Here is a 26,105-nt window from a genome sequence, read left to right on the forward strand (position 1 = left end):
CAAGAGGCTGGTCTGTGATAAGAAGCTAACAGCATGCAGTTAGGGCAGAGAATAGATCTAGAATACAACAATGGCAATGATAGTTGGAAATGATGACTCTGGATAAAAATGGGTGTGAAAGAAGATAAAAGTGATAGATAGATAGATAGATAGATAGATAGATAGATAGATAGATAGATAGATAGATAGATAGATAGATAGATAGATAGATAGAAAGAATATCACTTCAATAACAACACTGCAAACTAGTGTCTAAAGGGGGGGGGGGGTCTCTAGAATCAGTTATGGATTTCCAGATATAAACCACGAGCAAATTATTTCAACTTCCAGAGTCTCGGAGTTTCGATTCCCTCAACTATAAAATGGATTTTGATAGATGAGAGAGACAAGGGGGGGTATGAAAATGTCTACCATAGATGCAGGCAGGAGAAGGGCAACTGGAGACACTGGTGATGGGAAATGTACCCTGGTGAAGGGATGGGTATTGGACCTTATGACTGAAACTCAACCATAAGCAACTTCGTAAATATATCACAGTGATTCAATTGAAAATTTTCTTATGAAAAAAAAAAAAAAAGGCAAACCCACACACCCTCACTCACCTATGAGTTCAGGCAGCAATTTCCTCCTTTGGGTTATAGGTACAGAACCAGTTACCTCTGAGAACCAGATTCCTATAACCTATAAAAGAGAGAAGTCTGCTAAAGGTCTGCTCAGGACAGGCATAAACTTAGCTTAGTGAATGCATTACAAGTTACTGATCTCCCCTTCCAAACTAGAAAACAGCAGGTTAATAATCATGTTTTTCAGAAAAAGCAGAATGAGAAGAATGACAAATCATTATCAAGACAACACAAATCAAAATGAAATCTCACTACACACCAGAATAGTAGCAAAAAGCCCAGCAGCACCAGTGCTTGCAACATGAGGTTGTTTTATCAGTTTTCTTTTTAAAAAAAAGCACTCAAGGGGCCAGAGAGCAGGTGGGATGCCTGCTTTGCAAGGGGTTAACCTAGGTTCAATACCTGACATCCACCACAAGCTCTGTTCCCCACAAGCTCATCAGGAGTGATTCCTGAATACAGAACCAAGGAAGAGTACCTCTGAGCACCACTTGGAGTTGTCATCCCAAAGAAAAGGAACCCTCCAGTTAGAGATAGTAAACTGAGTACATGCCTTATATATTAGCTGACCATCCCAATCCCTAGCATCCTGTGGTCCTGAGTATGGCAAGTCACTGACTCAATTGGCCCAGAAAAGTCAGGAGACCTGATGAGGAATACTTGATAGGCCCCATAAAGGGGGGGGGAGAGGGGGGGAGGAAGGGAGGGAGAGGGAGGAAGGGAGAGAGAGAGAGGAGAGAGAGAGAGAGAGAGAGATGAGAGAGAGAGAGAGAGAGAGGAGAGAGAGAGAGGAGAGAGAGAGAGAGAGAAATTGGGGTCTCAGCGATAGCACTGCAGTAGGGTATTTGCCTTGCACACAACAGACCTAGGTTTGATTCCCAGCATCCCATATGGTCCCATGAGTCTGCCAGGAGCAATTTCTGAGCACAGAGCCAGGAGCAACCTTTGAGCGCCGTGGGCCCAGAGAGATAGCACAGCGGAGTTTGCCTTGCAAGCAGCCAATCCAGGACCTAAGGTGGTTGGTTCGAATCCTGGTGTCCCATATGGTCCCCCCGTGCCTGCCAGGAGCTATTTCTGAGCAGACAGCCAGGAGTAAGCCCTGAGCACCGCCGGGTGTGGCCAAAAAAAAAAAAAAAAAAAGAAGAAGAAGAAATTGCCGAAAAAGCTGGTTATCTCTGATGAACAATAAAATACACTGGAACTATACTTTAAACCATAAAGTGCAAGTGAGTCCAGCCAGGCACCTAATGGTTCCTCAAGTATCACTAGAACTAACCCCTTAGCACTGCTGCATATAACCCAAAAATTGTTTTAAAAAGACAAGGAGCCTGAGCAATAGCACAACTGGTAAGGCATTTGCCTTGCACATGGCCAACACAGGTTCAAACCCCAGCACCCAATATGGTCCCCCAAGCCTGCCAGCAGTGATTTCTGAGTGCAGTCAGGAGTAACCCCTGAGCACTTCTGGGTGTGCACCCCCCCCCAAAAAAAAAGAATGAATCAATCACCAGATAAATATGGAGAGAATAAATATGTTCCTTTTTCCACGTGATAAAACTGATTCAGATAGTGACTCACCCAAGATCAAAGTCTGGTTGTCTAAACAGATCTAATTCCCCTTCTCTAAAGTTTCAGGGACCAGGTTTCTCCATAATAACTAGACTGGCTATGGCAAACTTCCAAGCTTTCTGAAACTGGTTTTCAGTTTCTCTACTCATCCCTCGTCTGCTAGGTGAGCAAGCTGAAAAACAGAGAAATCCCTTTATATTCCCTAAAATATGTGGGGGAGAGGATTTTGCAGAGAAGACAACTAGCTCAGGCAAGACACAGCTGTAAACCCTTTATTTGTAATCTCATTTCATGTATAACAGTCTTACATGGTTAGTTATGTTGTTACAGTGTCTATTTTACTAATGAGAAAACCAAAGCACAAAGAAGTAAACAAATGCCCCCAAAGACATATGGCTAATAAATATAATAATTAAAATTTAAATCAAAAAATTCTAATTTTTAAGACATGAATTTTAACCAGATCTCAAAAACAAAAGACAGGGAATATTTTCTCTAACCCAGACTGACATAACTTAGGCTTTTACTGAATACCAATTGAATGATGCCTGAATCTTTTTTTTTTTTTGGTCTTTGGGCCACACCCGTTTGACGCTCAGGGGCTACTCCTGGCTATGCACTTAGAAATCGCCCTGGGTTGGGGGGACCATATGGGAAGCCGGGGATCGAACTGCAGTCCGTCCTACACTAGCACTTGCAAGGCAGACACCTTACCTCTAGCGCCACCTTCCGGGCCCCTGATGCCTGAATCTTTTTTTTTTTTTTAAGTGTTTTTTTTTTCCGCTCTTTTTTTTTTTTTTTTTTTTTTTTTTTGGTTTTTTGGGCCACACCCTGTGACGCTCAGGGGTTACTCCTGGCTATGCGCTCAGAAGTTGCTCCTGGATTCTTGGGGGACCATATGGGACGCCGGGGGATCGAACCGCGGTCCGTCCTAGGTTAGCGCAGGCAAGGCAGGAACCTTACCTCCAGCGCCACCGCCCGGCCCCTGATGCCTGAATCTTAACAGTCAAGTGATGCCAGAGGCTTCTTAATCTCTAGCTACCATGATCACAAAACTATAACTCTAAAAACAGCAATGAAATAGTCATTACAATTTAACACACCTTGAAAAATAAAACCTAGATATTAAGCTAAGCACCGTGCACATTTTTGAACAAAAAGAGGGTCTGAACCCAAGGGGGTGGGGGAGTATTTATCCTCCATGCATTGCGAAACACATCATTGAAGGATCTCTGCGGGTCCTGGATAAAGGACAAAGGTAGAGGTATTGAGTGGTAGAATATGAATGTGGTCAGGGCATTGGAATGCCAGCACTTTCGATTCAACATGTGAGCAAACCCAACAATCTCCTTTCACCTCTGTAGTTCAGTGAATGATTTATCAATTCTCTCATGTAGTGAGAGAAAATTGATAAATTAGCTCTCATCAAAAGGGAGCCTATGTGATAACTCCTTAATTCTTGTACCATTTCTCCAGCCACCCCCAGCAATGTCTTATAAGAACTCATTCTATTAGTCCCAAAACAATGCTCTCCAATCCCTCCTTCCTTCCTACATACCTTATTGTTGCAATTGCCAGGTCTTTTGCTTCATCTAAAAGCTCTCCATCCAAACTGCTCTTTATTTCTTACTGAGCCAAATTCCTCTTGATTCAAAATCTCATTATCTTTTGCCAACACTGCTGGAATATTTCTTCTCATTTACTCCATTTTAAGGGCAGGCTGCTGCTACCTATGGTAGCCTCCTCCTCAGCTTCTGTTGCACTAATTTCTCCTCACCCTCCTGCTCTAATCCATAGGATCCAAATTGCCAGTTGCTTCCCTGCCTTCCACTGTCAAGTTGGTACAGTACTTGCCCTTGAATATGAGAGCCTGGATCAATTCCCAGAACCACACGATCCCTATACAAGCACAATATGAGTGACACCCCCAGCCAGCACCCCCACTCACACACACAAACAAAACAGCATAGCTCGATACTGAAATAAACAAAATCAAAGATCTCATGTTCCCACTCACTTTAACTTGGTCTCTAGGTAAACTAAACTGGTCCAAATTTCTCGCTTACCTTTACTGTGGGCTCTCTAAGCCCTTTATTTTTGGGGGGTTTTATGTTTGTTTTTTGTTTTGGGTCACACCAGGAAGGGGTTACTCCTGGCTCTGTGCTCAGAAAGCGCTCCTGGCAGGCAGAGGGGACCATAGAGGATGCTGGAATTTGAACCACCGTTGGTTCTGGGTCAGCCGCTTGCAAGGCAAAAGCCAGCCCTACCACTCTGCTATCTCTCTGGCCCCATTTTTTTTTAACTCTATTTATTTATTAATTGATGATTGGTTGTTGGGCCACACCCAGTGGTGCTCAGGAGTTACTCCTAACTGCACTCAGAAAACATCCCTGGCAGGCTGGGGAATCATATGGTATGTTGGAATTCAAACCGGGTCCCTTCCCCAGGTCCACCGCATACAAGGCAAGTGCCCTAATTCTGTGCTATCTCTCTGGGCCCCATTTGTGCATGTTCTTAGCTCATCTGGAATACCTATCTTCATTTGCCCATACTTAAATAATTTTTTTGTTGTTTTGATTAGTTTGGTTTGGGGGCCACACCCAACAGCACTCAAGGTTTACTCCTGGCTCTGCTCAGAAATTACACCTGCCAGGCTCAAAGGACCATATAGGTTACCAGGGATTTTGAACCCAGTTTAGCCACATTCAAGGGAAACACTCTACCCACTGTGCTATCACTCAACCTCTAAATAGTTCTTAATTCTCAAAGTCTGGCAGCTTAATGAAATTATACTGCATCTTTTCTTTCCATGGTCACTTTCTTGAAATATCTCTTCCATGTCATTACATCCAGCTCTGGTCTTGTCATCTGCTAAAACTTTAAACACAATTGACCCTGCTCTCTCCTTTATTGTAGATTCATTTCTACTGCTTTCAAGAGATTAGTCTGGGGCCCGGAGAGATAGCACAGCGGCGTTTGCCTTGCAAGCAGCCAATCCAGGACCAAAGGTGGTTGGTTCGAATCCCAGTGTCCCATATGGTCCCCCGTGCCTGCCAGGAGCTATTTCTGAGAAGACAGCCAGGAGTAACCCCTGAGCATCATCGGATGTGGCCCCCCCCCCCAAAAAAAAAAAGAGAGAGATTAGTCTGTTCAGATTTCCATTTTCATTCCTGCTGCTCTTCTTGCTTTGCATTTTCAGCCCAGCAATACAGTTCTAATTTGTACTTCAGATTCCTCATCTATAAAATGGGTGTACAATTTCTACCCTGTCTATAATACAGGAATTTTGTGAGAATTAATGTGTTAATAGGAGAAAAGGAGACGAATTTAAGCTATAGGTCTTTTCTGAAGGGAGGGTTTCCCAAGCAGTGCTCAGGGGGTGAAGGGGCCAGACAGCAATTCTGAACCAATCAGGCCCAGACAGTTCATGCTGCTCAGCTGTGCAGGGCCAGGAACCATCAAGCTCAGACCCAACAGTGCTCTGGGACCTTCAGAGAGACCTCCAGTGATGTAAGGGTAACTCCTTAATTCCTGTACCATTCATTTCTCTAGGCCCCCAGTCATGTCTTTTAACAGCTTGTTCTATCAGTATGGGAGGGAGGGAGAGGAAAGAGAATAGAGAGGGCCTGAAAGATATCATGGAGGTAAAGCGTTTGCCTTTCATGCAGAAGGAGGGTGGTTCGAATCCCAGCATCCCATATGGTCCCCTGTGCCTGCCAGGGGGGGGGAGGGGGAGAGAGAGAGGAGAGAGAGGAGAGAGAGGAGAGAGAGAGAGAGAGAGAGAGAGAGAGAGAGAGAGAGAGAGAGAGAGAGAGAGAGAGAGAGAGAATAGAGGAGAGCTAAAGAATAGGGGGAGGAGCAAGAGAAAAGAGAGGAAGATGAGAGCAGGGTAGGGGAGAGGAGAGGAAAGACGAAGGGAGGGCAAGAGAGGGAAGGGAGAGGAGGATTAAAGGGGAGGAAAAGGGACAAGAGATGGGAAGGGGGGAGAAAAGGCGGGAAGGGGAGGGGCCAGATGTCTTCAGCAGTCTGTACCCCTGAGAATCCCTGGTCCAGTTGTTAACCTCTCCCTTACAAGGGCAAATAAGGATACAAATTCAATCCCTTGGTCAGCATATGCATCAAGCCCAAACCTGGTGGCTCTACTATTAATGCCTAGCAGCAATGCTCAGGTTGATTCCTGGCTGGCACAAGTGATTTCCAATCACACTACACTCAGGTGTGTGTGTGTGTGTGTGTGTGTGTGTGTGTGTGTGTGTGTGTGTGTGTGTGTGTGTGTGTGTGTGTGTGTGTGTGTGTGTGTGTATATATATATATATATATATATATATATATATATGCATTACAACCAAAGAAGAGAGATAGCACAGTGATAAGGGTGTTTGCCTTGCACGCAGCCAATTCAGGACAATGATGGTTGGAATCATTAGCCTACCAGGAGTGACTTCTGAGCGAAGTGTCAGGTGTAGGAGTAACCCGAGTGCTGCCGGGTGTGACCCAACCCCCCCCCAAAAAAAAGAAAAATGAAACTAACTCCCAATGAGCACCACACCAAAAATGTGCAAGCACCAATCGTGCTGCTGCCAGCAAACACCACAACCAGCGTGAAATCTCTAGCAAGTACAAGTAGTGAGCACATGTGCAAACAATTCAACTGAAGCAGTAGGACCCCTGGCTAGCACCACAGCCAAGTAGTGAGCATCAAAACCTGATACACAACCACCTGGGTGAATCTGTGCAACTCCTGATCATCAGAACGTCAGAAGATAAAAGAAGAGCCCCCCAATAAAAAGATTATGATATATATCATAAAAGTAGGAAAAGATAATCCATTTAGCCACTAACATCTCTTGTTCTTAGAAAAAAAGGCTTTCTCGAAGGAAAATGTCAGGCTTGGTACATAGTGACAGAAAAATTAAGGTTCTTGCTATACAATAGACCAGGAGGTTTGGTGTTACACTGTTTTCCCTTTCAATAATAATCCTATGGAAGGTGATGGTATGGCTACTTTATAGCAGAGGTAATTTGCAGACAAATTGAGGATTGGCCACTAGAGTTCAAACAGCTCAGCTAGCAAACAGGGCCAGAGCAATAATAGTACATCAAGTAGGGCATTTGCCTTGCATTCATTCAGCCAACAGGGTTCAATCCCAGGCTCCCCATATAGCCCCTCTTCAGGAGTAATCCCTGAGCACCAACCAAAAACCAACAAAAAAGCCAGCTAGCAAGCAGCAGGGCTAGGAATTTCATTTTCTCTTTTGTTCTACATGTTTAGTCCACCTACCATCCTCTTTCCAGAAAAACTAAACAAAAACACTCAGCACCATGTGAAAAATTACTTTCTTTAGCGAACACCAACTTTAGGAAGTACCAACCCTCTCCACAGTTGCACCTAAGGCTACTACCACCAAATAGTACCCCAATAGGATCCTGAATATCCTAGTATTGCTTCAAGTCTGAACTGTGTATTATACATACGCACTTCTCTTTACTACATTAGCAGACAGAGCACTAGGCTGAGTAAAAACCTTCAAGAATAGTTCTACAACTTAACCTAACTGCTAAACGTTTAATATAAGCAAAATAAAGAGAATGATGGTGGGGGGGGGGGGGAATCTTTTTGGAAGGGAATACCCAGCAGAGCTCAGGGCTTATTTCTGGCTTATTCAAAGGATCATCTGGGGTGCCAGGGATCAAACACAATTGAGCAATGTGCAAGGCAAGTACCTTACTTTCTATATACTTCAACCCTAAGAAAAATTAATTTTGCTTTGTTCTAAATCTTAAAATATTTACTAATTAAGATAATGTGTTTATTAATATTTTAAATTCTCCACTCTCCTCGTTGTTGCTGTTGTTAATGTGATATCTGTAAGTGGTGCTCACACAGTTGGCCATGGTGCTCAGAGGTTTATAAACCTTTAACTACAGTTTTTGCGCATGTACTTGCGAGGGCAAGCACTTTATTTTTTTTTGTGTGTGTGGTTTTTGGGTCACACCCGGCAGTGCTCAGGGGTTATTCCTGGCTCCATGCTCAGAGATTGCTCCTGGCAGGCACGGGGGACCATATGGGACACCGGGATTCGAACTGATGACCTCCTGCATGAAAGGCAAATGCCTTACCTCCATGCTATCTCTCCGGCCCCGGGCAAGCACTTTAGATGAGGCACAATTGTCATAGTTGCAGAGCTCATGTAATGTTCACACAATTACTAAACACTGGTCACATTTCCTGGTTAAAGACATTTGCACATCTCATGCTCAGACATCTTTTAGTGAGGTGTTCACCAGGCCTCACACCCCTTTATGATGATACTCACATACTCCTTTCCTGGCTGTGGTGCAGCTGCAAAGTGTTTATGGTGCCAGGGATGTCAGACAGTAGAGCTGTCAGGCTCAAACAACAGAGTGGCCAGCATCATTATTGGCACCAGGGGTTTGGACATGTGACCATATGCTTGCAAGGCATGAGCTCTTAGCCTGTGAGCATAGTCCTCGAGTCCCCGGGTCCCTTTTTGGGAGGATGGAGGGAGGAAATAGAAGGAAAAAGGAGCAGTGCCTGTATCATCTTTGATTGAGGACTATTCCCTGAGAGAATGAGAAGAAAAAGCAGTGGCAGACATTGACACTGCATCTCCATCAAAAGAAAGATATTTACCAAATGAGACTAGAAAAGTTCAAGGACTAATGCATGCAAATCCTAACAGATGCAGGCAGGAGAAAATAAACACCACAAGACACATATTGCTCAAGGTGGTAAAAGAAGGTAATAATGACCAATTTAATAATGGGAAGTGCAAGATCTACAATCAGACACCATGGTTTGAATCGCTGGCTCTGCTTATTACTAAATTTGGAAATTTAGACAAGATTCTTAATCTTCTTTCCTCAGTTCCTTGTGTTGTTCATAGATTCCTGTTTCATATACATTCAAAGAAATATGAGAATATAGAAAAAGCCCTTTACCTTAAGGCCTGTTATATATAATACTCAATGGTATATTGAGTATGTGTAATATACTATATAATAGACAAGTCCTAGAGTTGCAGAACTCAAACTAATAGGGATTCTCAGGGTGCTGCAGAAGTGCTATTTTCCTGGGGACTGAAGAAGGAAAGAGAAGCAGGACTCTCTGGTCTTGCTTGGGTAGCAAGCAACTAACGCAGTGCTTCTCAATTATTTTCTGTCATGCCCCCCCCCCCACGAAGAAGAAAACATTTTCGCGTTCCCTGCATGACTGTAAATAGTATCTTTATTAAAAAAAAAAACTTTAAATTGCAAAACAAAAATATATAAAATAATTTGAACCGATTTTTTGTTTTGGTTTTTGGGTCACACCCAGCAGCGCACAGGGGTCGTCACTCCTGGCTCTATGCTCAGAAATCACTCCTGGCAGGCTCGGGGGACCATATAGGATGCCGCGATTTGAACCAATGACCTTCTGCATGAAAGGCAAACGCCTTACCTCCATGCTATCTCTCCAGCCCCGAGCTGATTTTTTTTTTCCCCGTTTTTGGGTCATACCGGGCATCGCTCTGGGACTACTCCTGGCTCTATGCTCAGAAATCGCCGCCCCCGGCAGGCTCGGGGGACTATATAGGACACCAGATTCGAACCACCATTCTTCTGCATGCAAGGCAAATGCCTTACCGCTATGCTATCTCTCCGGCCCCGCAAGCTGATTTTTTTAATCAGAGGTGATGTCTGGATTAATGGCTCCAATGAGCACGTTTTGCAATGCATAGCTTTTCAAAACGGGGTTTGAGGCAGGACACAGCAACTCTCAGCTATACAGAGACAAACACAGGGCTTAGCTTGTTATGACAGTGTTTGCTGAAGTCAAACGTGCCCCCCTCTACAGAGCCTCACGCCCCCACTAATTGAGAAGCATGAACATAAAGCAAGGTGTCAGGAGCCTCAGAGAAAAGTCTAGCTGAAGAACAGCAGACTGTCAGGTGAAGCTCACCAACCCATAAGCTACTTTAGATCAGTTCTACTACAATCAGCATGGAGGGTGCAAAATTGCCATGTCCAGCCAAGAGCTTCAGAACGATAAACCTTTGCCAATAATATATGCCAGCTACCCTCTCACCTTTCAGCTATAAAACCTTAACTGTCTCAACCCTTCTGAGGTGTTACTTCTTGCAACCTGGCCCAAAACCCATGGCCTTGCAACTCCACTATCCTTCACTCAAAAGGATACCTGACCTTCTGACTAGCTCTGCTGTGTGGTTGCCTGTGTCCTAGCATAATAACCAACTGGCTGTGTTGCCATGGGGATCAAAAAAGATGATCTCAATATAATAAAAATGCAGCCAGGTCACAAAATGGCAATAAAACACTCCTCTATTCAACAACAAAGACAGGTGTCAGGATGCTCAGCATATCAGGAAAAGAGGCCCTGGAGGGCAGCTGGCTTCTTAATGACAAGTGACATTAGGGCTCTTGGACCCAATCCATATCCATGTATGGGAACATTATGTATGCCATAAATAGCTGATATTCAATCCAAGCGATCTCCAAGCTGCCTGGAGGAATGTCCAGAAAATATAAAAGACCTACAACAACAATCATTTTTGCTTTTACAATGTTTTCAGAATAGCAGCTAGCAGCATTTCTCCTTCCTTAACTGAAGCTGTCTCCAAGTTTCCCTCCCCCACTTCTTCCAGAAAAGAACTAACCCTGCAGGAATCATCAAGGGAGGCACAAGTAATTACTGTTTTCTTTTCTCCATGCTAATGAGACAGTTGGATGGCTCCCCTTCCCCCTCTTAAATTGAAAGCAAGAATCTAAGGCTTTATAATCTGTAACCAACACACCAAAGCTTGGGACAAAACCAGAACTATCCAAAAATCACAGAAAGAAGACAGAAGCAGGGTGAAAAACCATCTCTTGTTAGCCCCAATCCAGGCAATTCCAGATTCCTACAGCAGAGAATGACTGACTAGAGGGTGTCCCCATTGTGGAGCCCAGAACAGTAGGTATTTGATTATATTATATGCAGACCTCTGTGTATATACAAATATAAAGGTATTTGAATAGTCATTTGAAAAGCATGACAACCCTAATTCTCCAATGAAAGGCCATAGTCTAAAATATGGTGCCAATTTTAGCAAAAAATGAAAGTGGATTGTCAGGCTGGGACAGAACAATAGTACAGCAGGTAGAACTCTTGCCTTATGGTGTCTGGGTGGGGAACAGGGAGGCTCCAGTCCTTATCCCCTCTACTGAGCTTGAGAAACAGGCCTCCTCCTCTCCAGCCTTACCTCATACCAATTTCCCCCAGTTTTGGGGATCTGTTTAACTTTTTTTTTTTAGTAAACCCTTAGCATCATGGGGGAGGGCGGGAGGGAGGGGAGGGGAGGGAGAAAAGAAAAAAGAGGAGGAAGGAAGGGATGGAGGGAGGGAGGGAGGGAGGAAGGGAGGGAGGAAGGGAGGGAGGAAGGGAGGGAGGGAGCGAGCGAGCTTTTTTTTCAACTTTTTTGGGGGGGGGGGGTCCCACCCGGAGGCGCTCAGGGGTTACTTCTTGGCTCTGTGCTCAGAGATCACTCCTGGCAGGCACAGGGGACCATATGGGATGCCGGGATTCGAACGACCAACCGTCCTGGATTAGCTGCATGCAAGGCAAATGCTTTACCACTGTGCTGCCTCTCCAGCCTTGGGGATCTGTTTAGTAGGGAATTTGAGTAGATACGTTTCTCTAGTGTTTAGAGTTTATGTTAGAATTAGGTTATGGGGATTGTTGGGCTTGTTATCTCTGCCCCCATATGCAACAGTATTGTGGTATTGTTCCTTTTTGCATAGGCACATTAAAATGGGAAAATCTTAGTATGCAAACAAGTTCTTATCTAATAGGTAGGAACACATAAATTTTATACTGCAGTAGGGCCTTACACCCTGAATATTTGTCTTAGTGACTTGGCTTAGGCTTCCGAATATCAGACATTGACAATTCCCTCCTGAACCTTGCTACGGAAACAACTACAGTTTTTCTTTTTTTTTTTTTTTTTTTTTTGGGTTTTTGGGCCACACCCGTGTGATGCTCAGGGGTTACTCCTGGCTATGCGCTCAGAAATCGCCCCTGGCTTGGGGGGGACCATATGGGACGCCGGGGGATCGAACCGCGGTCCTGATCCTTGGCTAGCGCTTACAAGGCAGACACCTTACCTCTAGCGCCACCTTCCCGGCCCAACAACTACAGTTTTTCTACACCATCACCAGGAATGGAACTTCTAGTAGGGAAGGCCCTACCGCTGCCCTGGCATTGACTTACTCCAAATAGGGTTCTTATGACACACTAACAACTTAGTAACAACCACAACCTGCTTTCAGGCAGGATTCTCTGCATTGCCACCTAATGGTGAGATGAAACCAGAAGAGGCTCCACATCACCTGTACAGAAACCAGGATCTAACTACAGAAACCTGACAGCAACAACCGTGATTGTGAGGAACTTTTACTGGGACCGCAGAGAATGACTTTGGAGTTGGACAGCCTAGTATGTCTGGAGCCTGGACTTGGTCTTATGCTAGAATATTTTATGGGTAAGGTCTCCCTGTTTTTAGGACAAAGGTTTTTCCTATTTCCCCATATTTTGCTGTGCCTATGCAAACAACTGCCTCACAAACATTTTTATTGTATTTTTATCTCTTATCTTTAAAAATAAAGAGCTTACTAAACCTTCTGCTACTATATTAGTGACTTTTTTTTTTTTTTTTTGGTTTTTGGGCCACACCCTGTGACGCTCAGGGGTTACTCCTGGCTATGCGCTCAGAAGTTGCTCCTGGCTTCTTGGGGGGACCATATGGGACGCCGGGGGATCGAACCGCAATCCGTCCTAGGCTAGCGAAGGCAAGGCAGGCACCTTACCTCCAGCGCCACCGCCCGGCCCCGATTAGTGACTTTATTAAAGATACAATAGCTTTCACAAGTATACTTGATACTGAACTTTTCCTTCTTTCTTCTCTTCCTTTTTTTTTTTTTATTTGTTTTGTTTTGTTTCTGGGTCACACCTGGTGACGCTCAGGGGTTTCTCCTGGCTGTGCACTCAGAAACTGCTCTTGGCTCGGGAGACCAAATGGGACACCAGGGATCAAACCAGATTCATTCTGGATCTGTCACATGCAAGGCAAACTCCCTACCACTGTGCTATCCCACTGGCCCCTCTTCTCTTCCATTTTCTTTTTCTTTTTTGGGGGGGGAGGGCCCACACCCGTTTGCTGCTCAGGGGTTACTCCTGGCTAAGCGCTCAGGAACTGCCCCTGGCTTGGGGGGACCATATGGGACGCCGGGGAATGAAATCGAGGTCCTTCCTTGGCTAGCGCTTGCAAGGCAGACAGACACCTTACCTCTAAGCACCACCTCACCGGCCCCTTCTCTTCCATTTTCTATTTTTTTAAATAACTTTGCTTTCTGTCATCTTGAAACATATTATCATCAATTATGTCAACTATGTAATGCATTTTCTTTTTTTTTGTTTTTGTTTTTTGTTTTTGGGCTACACCCAGTGACACTCAGGGGTTACTCCCGGCTATCTGCTCAGAAATTGCTCCTGGCTTGGGGGACTATATGGGACACCAAGGGATTGAACTGTGGTCCATCCTAGGCTAGCTAGGACAAGACAAACGCCTTACTGCTTGTGTCACCACTCCGGCCCCTGCATTTTCTTTTTTTTTTTTTTTTTTTTTTTTTGGTTTTTGGGCCACACCCGGTGACACTCAGGGGTTACTCCTGGCTATGTGCTCAGAAGTCACTCCAGGCTTGGGGGACCATATGGGACGCCGGGGGATCGAACCGCGGTCCATCCTAGGCTAGCGCAGGCAAGGCAGACACCTTACCCTCTACTGCCACCGCACGGCCCCTGCATTTTCTTTAAATAAAAAAAAAAAAAAAAAAACACAGTAAAAAGAACTCTTGGGGCCGGAGAGATAGCATGGAGGTAAGGCGTTTGCCTTTCATGCAGGTCATCGGTTCGAATCCCAACGTCCCTTATGGTCCCCCATGCCTGCCAGGAGCAGGAGCAATTTCTGAGCCTGGAGCCAGGAATAAACCCTAAGCACTGCCAGGTGTGACCCAAAAACCACAAAAAAAAAAGAACTCTTGCCTTACATATAGGGTTCAATCTGAGCACCCCATATGATTTCTCATCCCACCCAGGGGTGATCCCTAAGTGAAGAGTCATGGAGTAAGCTGTAGCAAAAACAGTTATCATTTAAAATTTAACATCATAGTAGATGAAACAAACAAATCTGTGAATTTGATACAGAGCATTAAGAATGAATGTCAGGGGGCCGGTGAGGTGACACTAGAGGTAAGGTGTCTGCCTTGCAAGCGCTAGCCAAGGATCAGGACCTCGGTTCGATCCCCCGGCGTCCCATATGGTTCCCCCAAGCCAAGGGCAATTTCTGAGCACTTAGCCAGGAGTAACCCCTGAGCATCAAACGGGTGTGGCCCGTAAAACAAACAAACAAAAAAAAAAGAATGAATGTCAGGGGCCGGCGGTGGCGCTAGAGGTAAGGTGCCTGCCTTGCCTGCGCTAGCCTTGGACGAAGGTCCCCCAAGCCAGGAGCAACTTCCGAGCGCATAGCAAGGAGTAACCCCTGAGCATCACCAGGTGTGGCCCCAAGAAAAAGACCTTTAGTCCAGCCGATAAGGCATATTTGCGCTGCATGGCAGTGGCCTGGGTTTGAACCCCATCATTCCATATGGTCCTCAGAAAACCAACATGAATAGTAATTCCTTAGTGCAGACAAGAGTAAGCCCAGAGAATTGCTGGTATACCATTTGGCTTAACCTTTTTTTTTTTTTTTTTTTTTTGGTTTTTCGGGCCACACCCATTTGATGCTCAGGGGTTACTCCTGGCTAAGCATTGGGGGGACATATGGGACACAGGGGGATCGAACGGAGGGAGGTCCTTCCTTGGCTATCACTTGCAAGACAGACACACCTTACCTCTAGCGCCACCTAGCCTGTCCCTCGGCTTAACCTTTTAAAGAATATTATAAATCATCTGCTATAGGGACTGGAGCAATAGCATAAAATAGGGCATTTGCCTTACACACAGAAAATCCAGATTTGATTCCCAGCATCCCATATAGTACTGAGTCTGCCAGGAGTAAACCCTGAGCAGGTGTGGTCCCCAACCCCCCAGAATCATTTGCTATAATTGGGTCCAGGTCATGCAAAGGGCACTGCGTTAGCCTAAAACCTCAAGCCCCTTCACCAAACACTGAAAGCTACCTCTGAATCTAAGGGCAGGCCTCCCTACATCAGCCATTCTCCAGAGGCCTCCCTACAGCCAGCCATTCTCCAGACACTAAATGAATCTATACTTGTGTTTCCTGCTCCAGTCCCTTCTGTAGACAAGTACAGGAAAGACAGCATAGAGACACCTGGGTTTAAATGCTGGCTGGGACACCCAAACTGGGTATCATTAGACATTGTTACTTTACTTTTCTTGTATATTCTCTTTGAACATTATTAATCACTGTTTCTTTGTCACTATTATCAATTTGGTAGGAGGAAAAGGGGACTGGAAGCATCTAGTTATCAATACCCATCATACGAGCCAAGTGCAGTCATCAAAATCCTCTGTCCAGTGCCGCCCTTCACCCTAATTCCTGACTTTTATGTGCCTGGTTATCTACATTTCCCACTGGACAGTCAGGCTGAGTACAGAGAAGCAGCAGGATAAGAGCCCTACACCAATGGAAGAATTTCATTGAGCCTTTCTTTGTTTTACTCATAGTACAGAGATGAACTTATGGAAAGCTAAATTATGTATCCAAGGCCATTCAGACAAATCAGAATGTGCCTGCATCCTATATCCTTTTGTGAACAAGGTGACTTGCCGCAAATTTGAACTTTACCAAGTATTGCAAGGTTGGCAGAACAGGTGTGTACCACTAAATCGTGTCCTTTCTGAAAACAGCCATTCGATACTTCAAATCCATTTTAGATCTGTACTGACATTTACTTTCTTAGAGAAATTGCATAATTACCATCTAACTCAGAAGTAAGCATAGTTCTTCTGTGTATGGTAAATATTTTAAGCTTTGAGAACTACAGCAATCTCTCGAGTATTAATTCTGCCACCATAGTATGCAGTCATATAAATAAATGTGGTGGCTGTATTCCCAGAACAGCTTTATAAGATGCAGGTCTTGCAGGCCAGATTGCTGATACCTATTCTAACCTACTATATCTAATCACCCTCCTTCCCAATATATCATTTAGTCACTTATATCACAGCCCTGTAGCCTCCAATAGATAATCCCCTTTGCTTACAGAATAAAGTTAAAATTCTGCCCTCATCCTTTACCATATCCTTTCCATGCACACCGGAACTCCAATCCAGAAGGATGTCTGTCACCTGGCAACTTTCTGCTTTCCCCCATGTTATTTCCTAACACCCGCAGTGACCTTCTACATTCCTCTTCCAACAGCACCTACTCAGAGACATATTCAAATGCCAACACCTGTAGGAAATCTTTGTTCTGACATATAAGAAGTCACATATATTTTACAACATGATCCCACATTTTTCTATAAAACTAAGAGGAGCCGGAGAGAAAGCACAGCGATAAGACATTTGCCTTGCACACAGCCAACACAGAATGGACCCAGGTTCGATTCCCGGCATTCCATATGGTCCCCCAAGCCTGCCAGAAGTGATTTTTGACTGCAGAGCCAGGAATAACCCCTGAGCACCGACGGGTGTAACCCAAAAACAAACAAACAAATTAAAATTAAAAAAAAACTAAGATGAAAGGAGGGGCCAAAGAGCTAGCACGGCGGTAGAGCGTTTACCTTGCACACAGCAGATCCAGGATGAATGGTGGTTCGAATCCTGGCATCCCATATGGTCCCCCATGCCTGCCAAGAGTGATTTCTGAGCACAGAGCTAGGAGTAACCCCTGAGCACTGCTGTGTATGACCCAAAAAAAAATTTTTTTAAATTAAAAAAAAAAAAAACTACATGGAAAGTAATAAAGAAAGGCTGGGGGCCAGGGACAAGTGGTATCAGATGCATTGGCAGGGAAATAAATAAGGACAGCAGAACGAATTATCCAGGCCAGAGTCAATGATAAAAGAATCAAGGGACCGGGGCAGGAGAGATAGCACAGAGGTAAGGCGTTTGACTTGCATGCAGAAGGTCAGTGGTTCGAATCCCAGCATCCCATATGGTCCCCCTAGGATGCCAGGAGCGATTTCTGAGCATAGAGCCAGGAGTGACCCCCGAGTGCTGCCGGGTATGACCAAAAACAAAAAAAACAAAAAACAAAAAAAAAAAAATCAAGGGACCTAAACTTTGACAATCTAAACTCAAAGGGGAATGTTACACTGGCAGTCGAGATGGGCAAAGGGTGGTGGTAATAGAGTGCACTCTGGGTCCACTGGTGAAGGGAGGTTGACAATGGTGATGGGAAGGGCCCTATTCATTGTATATCTGAAATTCAACTATGAAGAACTCTGTAGATCACAACTTTTTCAATAAAATAAATTAAAAAAATAAAAAGGTACACATATATAGCTGTCTCATCCCTTAGTGCCCTCCCCCCACCATTCTAAACTTCTCAGAAGCTGGAATTTGTCTTACCATATCTGCTTCCTTTGCAATACTAACATAACAACCAGGAATATAGATTGAGAGACTGTCACTACATGAAGGTCACTGGTTCTAGCACAGTGGTCTTCACCAATAGCCCAAGACTGGTGCTGATGTGCCAGTCCAGTATAGAAAGACTGAAAGCCACTGGTCTTTTTTTTTTTTGGGGGGGGGGGATTTAGTTTTTGGGTCACACCCAGCAGCGCTCAGCGGTTAGTTGGCTCTGTGTTCAGAAATCGCCCTGGCAGGCTCAGGGGACCATATGGGATCTGGGAGTCGAACCACCACTGGTCCTGCCTGGGTCAGCAATGTGCAAGGCAAACGTCCTACAGTTCTCCAGCCCTGGTCTGCTGCTTTTATTGTATCTGCTGAGATGTGAACCAGTATGCAAGGCAAGCTCTAACAGAACCTTAAGTGACTCACAATATGGATATATTCAGAGGATATTTTCAAGTGCTAACTACTCTCTCTTCCTTACAGTTCACCCAGTAACTAGATAAGGCAAACCAAGAAAGGATACTTCACTTAAGTGAAGAGCTCTAGACTGTGTTGAGATATGTGAAGAAAGTCTGTTCAGAGTTTCTTATCTTAACACAATATACTTAAAAGCATAAATAAACTTATCCCGAAACAAGACAGAGCAAGGTTCAAAACAGAGCCTTGCTCAAGGCTGATCCAAGTTCTAGCTCTAACCAAACCCCTTAATCCCACCAAGAGTGAGAACAAATCAGGAGTAAAACCTAAGTACTGACAAGCTGGCCTAAAATATTAATTAATAATAAACCTTAAAGCAGCATGTCCTTTTAATAAACACAGACCCTAGAATCCCAAAGGCCAGGCAGAGATTTCACCCACAGAAAGACTCCAGACATGAAATACAGCCGTAACTGAAGAAAGAATATCAGATCCCACAGGATGCAAAGGAGCCTTTATTATAATTAGAGGTCTTGGGTCCTATAGCCCATAAGCATAGCTATGCTCACTTGACAAAGCTAGAAGACCAAAGATAAAACTACTGATGGATGAAAAATACACAAAAGCATTTTTCTCCTAAACCTATAACAGCATTCCATCTGGTTAGTGAGCTTGTCACAGGCATAGGGAATATTTAGCATATCTGCCATTCCAGAATTACGGCTGTCAAGTTTTAATTAGGGTAATTAGAGTTAAAAATGTAATCTCATTTTCAAGGGTATTTTAAAAAGATTCCATTAATTTTTTTTCAAAGATTACAAAAAGGACAGATTGAGAGGCGCAAATAAAAGGTTTTACCTTCATAGAAGCAAGCCACATGCCTATATCAGATGAATCTTCAAATTACTACTGGGGGGGTGAGAGCACAGCGATAAGGAAGTTTGCCTTGCATACAGGGAACCCAGGACAGGACAGACGGTATTGGATTTCCATAGCATAGAGCCAGGAGTAACCCCTGATCGCTGTCAGGTGTGACTTGAAAAAAAAAAATCACTACTAGGAACCAAGAGAACCTCTACAGGCTAGGCTTAGAGGTCAGATGGGCAACTGCTGCTCTTCAACTTTTCTCCCTAAAACAAAGTTCCGCCAGCACTTGCTAACAGTAAGTCAACCTCCACTCACTCTCCATTCTTCTAATTCTGCTACATAATGGCTTCTGCTAACTCTTGCAAGTGGTAAGAGTTTACAGCCATTCATCTGATTTGCTACATGTCATGGACTAACCCCTTTATCAAGAGTCCTGGGCCTACCTTTACTTTCATTTTGTACTCTGAAGTGCCTTCGGTATCTTCAAAGCAAAAAAATCAAAATTATCTCCCTTACTGTGTTGGTGATCCCAGAGCCCATGTACAGGCTTCTATTGAGGCACAGAGTAAACTGTGATTTATTTACTTGTGTAATCCTGATGCTAGATTGTACAGTCTTTCAGGGCTAAATCAGTCTTCATCTAGTAATCCTTTGCACTAGCACACAAGCCCTAACACACAAGAGATGCTCAGTAATATTTACTGATTGGGGGTACTACTGACTGGAGAGATAGTACAACAGTACTTGTACTATCAAGACACACTTGATAAGTACACTTGTCTTGCATGTACTTACCTGGTCCAGATTCAATCCCCAGCACCCCATATGGATTCCCCAAGCCCCACCAGGAGTGATCCCGTAGAAAGAGACAGGAGTAAGCCCTGAGCACCACCAGGTGTGACCCCAAAACCAAAAGTAAATTTTTGGGGGGGTCACACCCGGCAGCGCTCAGGCGTTGTTCCTGGCTCTACGCTCAGAAATTGCTCCTTGCAGGCTCAGGGGACTATATGGGATGCCGGAATTCAAACCACCATACTTCTGCATGCAAGACAAACACCCTATCTCCATGCTATCTCTCCGGCCCCCCCAAAATAAATACTTACTGAACTACTAATGACTAGGAGAGAGCGGTGCTATTGAGGAGATTGTCAGTTGGTCTGATCATACTACTGGGATCTGAAAATATTACGTCCTGAGTTTTGACAATGTCCCGAGAAACAGCTTGCCATGAGTCCCTTCCTCCTTGTACAGGACCCTTGTTCAGAAACTCTGACTACATTACACACAGGAGCAAGCCCTCCCATTGATCCCAATGATTATCCATCTCTCCCATTAGAGTCTGCTCATTCCCTGAGAACCTGAAATGGAGATGAGAAAGTAAAAGCAAAGCCCCTCCTCCAATCCCATCCTCCTCACTAGTTTTATAAGAATTTTTTCCAGTCTTCCAATATTGAAAGAGTTCCAGGGTAGAATCTGAGATGCTGTTCAGTCTGCAGAAGCTAACAGGTGGCCTCAGTTAAAACAAAACAATGCTATCCGGGTTGCAAATGCTAAGAAATGACTTGCTGCAGCACTCCATCGAGCATGCCATGTTATATAAATGATAACCTCATCAATTCACTTCTGAGTCTGTTTCCTTTTCAAAACTATTCAGTAAGTTGTAAAATGAAATTAATAAAGGGTGCCAGAGCGGTAGGGTGTCTGCTTTGCATGCATCCAACCCCAGATGGACCCTGGTTCGATTCCCGGCATCCCATATGGTCCCTCAAGCCTGCCAGGAGCAATTTCTCAGCGCAGATCCAGGAGTAACTCCTCAGTGCCGCTGGGTGTGACCCAAACCACCCCCCAAAAAGAAATTAACAAAGGGATTTTAATCGAATATTGAATCTTTAGGAAGTGTTTGGTGAGTGACTTTCCCTTCTGTGGGGGAGGGCAGCACTATGTTTATAAAGATGCAGAAAGCTTATCCAGGGGGAATACACAAGTTAACCATTCCCTCACTGCTCATGGAAGCTCTACCTACTGGTCCCAGAGGAAGAGAATTGTACCAGCAGAACTGTTGTGCTGACAAGTGTGACCAGATCCATTTCACGGTAATCAGATGCTATGCAGCTAAACACAATCCTCCAGTCTCTTCCTAAGCTCCCTGGTTCTGGCTGCAGGCCTTCATCGATCCTTCTAATTAGGAGCTGTGTCAGTGTTTCTGACAGAAAGAAAGTCAGGGTCTAGCCTGTGCTAGACTCTTGCCAACTCAAACTAGGGTAGACTCAGAGAATGGATATATCTAAGAAAAGAATCCCAAACTCATAATAAACTCATAATAAAGCTGTATGAGGGGCCAGAAAGATAGGCAGGCACTTCCCTTGCATGCAGCCCCTCTTCCCTGCTAATCCCCAGCATCACATAAGGTCTCCTTCCAGTCTACAGAGCATCACCCAGAATAAATCCAGAGCTCAGTTATGCATCCTCCCATACTAAAAGACAGCATAAAATTCTAGTTGAACGAGCCTTTTATGAGCAAAAATTCTATTATAGCTAAAAAGGCTGAGGTCTAGGGAAAAAAAAAATAAACCTTGTTAAAAGTGATTAGCGGAGGGACCAGAGAGATAAAACATCAGCAGACCCAGGATGGACCTGACTTCAATTCCCAGCATCCCATATGGTCCCCCGAGCCTGCTAGGAGCAATTCCTGAGCGTGAAGCCAGGTATAATTCCTGAGCACCGTAGGGTGTGGCCCAAAACCAAAAGAAAAAAAGTGATTAAAGAAGGAAAAAATAGACACAGGAAGATAATACATATTTTACTTTAGTTATTTTTTTTTTGGCTGACCCAGGATGGATGTGGGTTCTATCCCCGGCATCCCAATATGGTCGGTCCCTTGAGCCACAAGGGATTTCTGAGCACAGAGCCAGGAGTAAGCCCTGAGTGGCACCCAGTGTGACCCAAAAATCAAAACAAAAAAACAGAATTGAGTTTACCAAGAAAGGGGAGGAATGACCTAAAGACATTAATGAAGAATCACTAACATTCAGATAGTGGGTGTGGCACTGGAACATTGTATACCTGAAACTTGGATTATTTATTAACAATATCATAAATCAAGGTGGTCTGGCCTTGGTACGTCACAAGAAGCATATGCCTTTCACTGGCTGCCTGCCCAGTAACTATTCCTTAGCTTATTTCCATTTCCTAGCTATATAAGGAAGATCAACAGAGCCTACTTCTTAGAGCTAACATGAGAATTATTTTAATATTATGTTTGCTTAATTGCTTAACATCTATATATTAAACATAGTAATTTTTGTAAGTTATATGAAAAATTTATATTTCAAAGGTTGTCACACTCAGAGAAACACAGATACCTTTCTATGTGTCAATGTGGAAAGGTGGCCAATAGAGGAAGGAATCCCATTTAGTAGTGTTCAAGGCTTTTTATTCTAGCACAGATTATATGTGGTTTTAGATACCCAGAATCAGGTATAGAATGTAAGCAAAGGCATTTTCACCTAGATAAGCTCTCAGGCCTCAGAACAAAAAAACAGAGGCCCCAAACACCCATTACTCCTGGATCTTTGCTCAAGTATCAATCTTGATGGGGTTGGTGGGGGGCCAAAATCACACTAATCTCTTTCACGAAGACCAAGAAACCCTCTGGTCAATAACCCCAATGGCAGCTCTAATATCCCCTTCTCTCCTGACAAGCAACCCAACATGACACAAGATCAGGAGCTGACTGATGTTTAACATGAAAGAGCTGCTATCTGGAAGCAGACCCAAGCACCTTATTTCCCAAAAATAGGTAATTTAAGTACATTTTCTAATATCAGCTGGCAGAACAAAGAGGGAAAGCTCTAAGACATGATCAATGTTCATGGCAGCCTTCAAAGTAATTTGGTAAGACTACAAAAAAATTACATGCAGCTAGGGTCCACCTGGCAGGATAAAAGCTGACAAAGAAATGGTAATTTTTCCTTAGCAAATATATAATTAACAGATGAGTTCTGAGGGATTAAGCTTTTACAATGTTGGTGTTCTCTCTCCTCCATTTTATTTTATTTTTTTTTTTTTTTTTGGTTTTTGGGCCACACCCTGTGACGCTCAGGGGTTACTCCTGGCTATGTGCTCAGAAGTTGCTCCTGGCTTCTTGGGGGACCATATGGGGCGCCGGGGGATCGAACCGCGGTCCGTCCTAGGCTAGCGCAGGCAAGGCAGGCACCTTACCTCCAGCGCCACCGCCCGGCCCCTCTCTCCTCCATTTTAAAAGAAAAAATAGGGCCCGGAGAGATAGCACAGCGGCGTTTGCCTTGCAAACGGCCGATCCAGGACCAAAGGTGGTTGGTTCGAATCCCGGTGTCCCATATGGTCCCCCGTGCCTGCCAGGAGCTATTTCTGAGCAGACAGCCAGGAGTAACCCCTGAGCAATGCCGGGTGTGACCCAAAAACCAAAAAAAAAAAAAAAAAAAAGAAAAGAAAAAATAAACTTTTTCCACATGCTTCAAGAATGACAATTTGTTAGATTAATTTTATCACTGAAATGGTGTAATTGTAGGCAACGAAGTAATTTTCACTCCTCTATCCAGTTTAAGTATTAAAGTTTTTTTTTGGGGGGGGGGTTTGGGTTTTTTTTTTTATTATTTTTGGGTCACACCAGGCAGCATTCAGGGGTTCCTCCTGGCTCTATGCTCAGAAATCTCTCCTGGCAGGCTCGGGGAACCATATGGGATGCGGGAATGTTTTTTTTTGTTGTTATTGTTGTTGTTTTTGGGTCACACCCGGCAGAACTCAGGGGTTACTCCTGGCTCTACACTCAGAAATCACTCCTGGCAGGCTCGGGGGACCATATGGGATGCCGGGAATCGAACCACTGACTTTCTGCATGCAAGGCAAACGCTTTACCTCCATGCTATCTCACAGGCCCCAGGATGCCAGAATATGAACCCCCATCCTTCTGCATGCAAGGCAAACGCCCTATCTCCATGCTATCTTTCTCCATGCTATCTTTCTCCATGCTATCTTTCTCCATGCTATCTTTCTCCATGCTATCTTTCTCCATGCTATCTTTCTCCATGCTATCTTTCTCCATGCTATCTTTCTCCATGCTATCTTTCTCCATGCTATCTTTCCGACCTCTAGGTATTACCTTTTAACCCACTCTGGGAGGCAAAAAGAAAGTACCGGCCAGACCCACTTTGGATGTAATATGTCCTCCTCCATTTGGAGGTCAAAGAGAACACACCAAGAGGTGCTCAAGAGTTACTCTTAGCTCTGCACTCAGCAATTACTCCTGGAAGGCTCGGGGACCATATGTAAGGACAGAAATTGAACCTAGGTTTGCAAACCAAGTACTATCATACCCACTATACTATTCCTCTCCAGCCTCCTACATTTACTACTAGCAGGAACATAGAAACCACCCAATTTAGGGGCTGGAGAGATAGCATGGAGATCGGTATTTGCCTTCCATGCAGAAGGTCGGTGGTTCGAATACCAGCATCCCATATGGTTCCCCAAGCCTGCCAGGAGCGATTTCTGAGTGTAGAGCCAGGCGTAACCCCTGAGCCCTGTTGGGTGTGATCCAAAAACAACAACAACAACAACAAAAATTCCAGCATCCCATATGGTCCCGAGCCTGCCAGGAGCCATTCTGAGCATAGAGCCAGGAGGAACCCGAGTGCTACCAGGTGTAACCCAAAAAAACAAACGAACAAAAAAGCACAATAAGTATTTCATAAAATCATATACATTAAAATCATCTGCTTTTATAGTGTATTTTAATACATTTAATTTGCTTTTCACAATAATATTGTGCTCAGGATACCATACGGCACCGAGAATCAAATCCAGGGCTCCTACAAGCAAATCAAACACTCAAGTCTGTTGTGCTATCTCCCTGGTGGCAAGATAGAATATTCACCACATTTTTTTTACTGGGACCACACCTGACTATGTTCCATGCTTGCTTCTCACTCTGTGCTCATGGGGACAACATGTGGTATCAAGGATTAAACCTGGGTGCCTTTTTCCATTCTATCTCTCTCAAGTTTACTGGGGAAATTAATGCCAAAAACAAGAACAAGCCTAGTCTTCTGAACCAAGCTCTCTATCATAAATGGTTACATTTCATGATTATCTTACTTTCCCAAAGGTTCCCAGAATCCATAATGTGCTTCTGTAGGTTTACCTCCTTCACACCACTGAGAAAGAAACTCAGAAAGATCTCTTGCTACAGACTTTTTCACTGTTCGCCTCAGCCTCTGAGGATTAGCACAGGTATGCACTTCTTTTTCTCCAATCATCATGGAGAAAATTTGTTGAAATTAAGAACAGGGTGCTCGCATCGGCAGTACATATACTAAGACTGGAACGGTACAGAGAAGATTAGCATGGCCACTGCACAAGGATGACACGCAAATTCGTGAAGCGTTCCATATTTTTAAAAAAAGAAGGGAGGGAGGGAGGGAGGGAGGGAGGGAGGGAGGGAGGAAGGAAGGAAGGAAGGAAGGAAGGAAGGAAGGAAGGAAGGAAGGAAGGAAGGAAGGAAGGAAGGAAGGAAGGAAGGAAGGAAGGAAGGAATTAAGAACAGGGCCAGAGCAAAAGCACAGCAGGTAGGACATTTACCTTGCATGCAGCCAACCCAAGACAGATATGGGTTTGATTCCCAGCATATCGTCCTCCAAGCCTGCCAGTAACAACTTCTGAGCACAGAGCCAGGAGTAACCCGATTGCCGCGGGGTGTGACCCAAAAACCAAAACAAAGAAAACAGCATCCCAGCTTTTTTTTTAAATCGTCAAGATCAGGGTAGCCTCTATATTCCCTAAGACAAGTGTTTAAAGAATCTTGGTGGACAATAAATAGCAAGAACCACAACTTTTTTTTTTTTTTGGTTTTTGGGTCACACCTGGCAGCGCTCAGTGGTTACTCCTGGCTCTACACTCAGAAATCGCCCCGGCATGCTCGGGGGACCATATGGGATGCCGAGATTCAAACCACCATCCTTCTGCATGCAAGGCAAATGCCTTACCACTGT

General features: G+C 44.3%; 2 protein-coding genes and 1 non-coding gene across 3 annotated transcripts in view; 1 reads left to right on the plus strand and 2 right to left on the minus strand.

The window, feature by feature from the left end:
• LOC126017555 (sentrin-specific protease 2-like) overlaps positions 1 to 26,105 on the minus strand; it is a 407,516-nt gene that overhangs the window by 295,777 nt on the left and 85,634 nt on the right. The window lies entirely within an intron of this gene.
• The window catches only part of RALY (RALY heterogeneous nuclear ribonucleoprotein), a 90,090-nt gene that overhangs the window by 54,464 nt on the left and 9,521 nt on the right, over positions 1 to 26,105 (minus strand). The window contains exon 2 of the mRNA XM_049779468.1: positions 603 to 681. The gene's annotated coding sequence lies outside the window, so the exon portion shown is untranslated. The remainder of the gene's footprint in view (positions 1 to 602; positions 682 to 26,105) is intronic.
• LOC126019798 (U6 spliceosomal RNA) lies at positions 25,406 to 25,512 on the plus strand. Its single transcript, XR_007499420.1, has one exon. It is a non-coding gene; the product is annotated as a U6 spliceosomal RNA (small nuclear RNA).

This window comes from Suncus etruscus, chromosome 9 (assembly GCF_024139225.1).
Source record: "Suncus etruscus isolate mSunEtr1 chromosome 9, mSunEtr1.pri.cur, whole genome shotgun sequence".
Lineage (NCBI taxonomy): Eukaryota > Metazoa > Chordata > Mammalia > Eulipotyphla > Soricidae > Suncus > Suncus etruscus.